Here is a 2,246-nt window from a genome sequence, read left to right on the forward strand (position 1 = left end):
TCCCTTTCTTTTCTTTATGGGGACCTGACCAAATATGGGATAAGAGGACCTATAGAGGGTCCTTTCTATATGAAAAGAATGTATGGCAAGTATCCTCTTATTAATTTGGGTACCTGTAAAAAGATCAAGTCCGGAGAAATTCAGGTAAAGAGTTTTGAGTGAGAGAATGGTTGGTGCTTAAAAAAGATGTGTAAATCATATGTAGTTCATCTTCATGTGTAAATCATGTAGTATAATATAATTTAATCTTCTATATGTCAATTATAATGATTTTGACCCTACACTTTCTCTTCCCTTATTCTGTCCTAAGTCCCTTACTTGTTTGGACCCTTCTCTTCTTGCCTTACCTTATTACCCATGATTAAGTTCAGATTTTTCAACATTTGAAGAATTTTCATCATCAATAAGTATTGTATTTGCTATTGTAAATAATTATAAGTAAATATATTTAGTTTGTTGGTTTGATGTGGTATTGTATTGCTATTGGAAAATATGAATTGTGGTTCATTACAGGTGTTATAAAATATGCATTGGAAAATATGTATTGTAGGTATATTTCAAGAGCTATAAAATTTTAAATTTTTTTTTAAAAAAAAGGCCCTATTGTAGCGCTTTTAAAAGCGCTGCAATAGGGCCTTTTTAATTATATTTATTCAAGACCTATACCAGCGTTTTTGAGAACGCTGCAATAGGTGCTGCCTATGCCAGCGCTTTCAAAAGCGCTGGTATAGGTCTTTTAAATTATATTCATTTAAGAGACCTATACCAGCGCTTTTGAAAGCGTCGGCATAGGCACATTTATTCAGCCGCTTTCAAAGCGCTGGTATAGGTCTTGAATGAATATAATTTAAAAGACCTATACCAGCGCTTTAAAAAGCGCTGGTATAGGGCTTTCCCTTTCCCGGCGCTTTTGAAAAGCGCTGGTAAAGGTCCGATGACTCTATACCGACTATCACTGCGCGGCGGATAGAAGCGCCGTAGGGGTGCGCCGGGATAGGAATTTTGACCCTATCCTGCCAAAGCTTCTCGGGTCCGTCCCAGCGGTTTTGAAAACGCTGGGATAGCCCCATTTTTTTGTAGTGCTTGTCTCATAGTCTCTCTCTGAGGTTTTGTAGGAGATGTTACAAAGATAGCCTAAGATATCTTTACTAGGGGGGTTTGGGGGTTCAAGACCTGAGGGTAGATATAGGGTTATATATTTCCAATTAGGGGTGTGCATGGATCGGGTTAAGTGGATATTTTGACCCAATCCATCATGATGAGTCAAAAAAAAATTCAACCCAACTCAACTCATCACATAAGTCTAACCCAATCCAACCCAATGCACATGGGTCGGGTTGAACCCATGGATTGGATAATTTTTATTATTATTGTTATTATTATTATTAAATTGAGTAGAAAAAAATATAAATATATTTAAAAAACCCAAAGATGAGTATCAATGTAACTCTTTAAAGACAAACAACATTAATGACTAAACAACAATAGTAATTTACAAGAGTTTATGCGAATTAATTGGCTTTTATATAGGACAGGAAAAACTAGTTATTTTAAAAATTTTATTAATTAAATAATATATTTTAAATATATATTAAATATATGAGTGGGTTGGATCGGGTTGGGTCTAGTTTGGAATTTTATGACCCAAACCCAACCCGACTCGCTATCAAAAAAAATTTGTAATCCAACCCAACCCAACCCACTAAGTCCTAAAAACCGACCCAACCTAGCGGGTTGGGTTGGGTTGGATTGGGTCAGTTTTGTCGGGTTAGTTGCACACTTCTATTTCCAATCATGATTAAAAAAAGAAAAAGAAAAAGAAAAAGAAAGTAGAGTAGAGGAACACTCCTATTTCCAATCATGATTAAAAAAAGAAAAAGAAAAAGAAAGTAGAGTAGAGGAACAGAGGGTTTTTGGGTTCTGTTAATTTATTGTTGAGTTGGAAAGCCCTAATTGGGCTTGTTGAGTTGATTAATTGAGTTGGCCAGCACTAATTGGGCAATTTGGGCTAGCTAAGTCAGCAATTTTAGCTTAACACATTTTTTTTCTTTTGGAAAAAAAAATTGAGAGTGATATACTGATATGGTCCCTGATCCCAATCTGCCAAAATAAAAAATTAAAAAGAAGGAGAAACTATTTAAAATGCTGTTAGGCTAAGCTAATACCTTGAAGAGATTCCAATTAGTATCCAATATAAGACTTAGCTTCTATACTAATCACATCATTTACACCTGAATATTACAGCA

Source organism: Castanea sativa, chromosome 3, assembly GCF_040712315.1.
Source record: "Castanea sativa cultivar Marrone di Chiusa Pesio chromosome 3, ASM4071231v1".
NCBI lineage: Eukaryota > Viridiplantae > Streptophyta > Magnoliopsida > Fagales > Fagaceae > Castanea > Castanea sativa.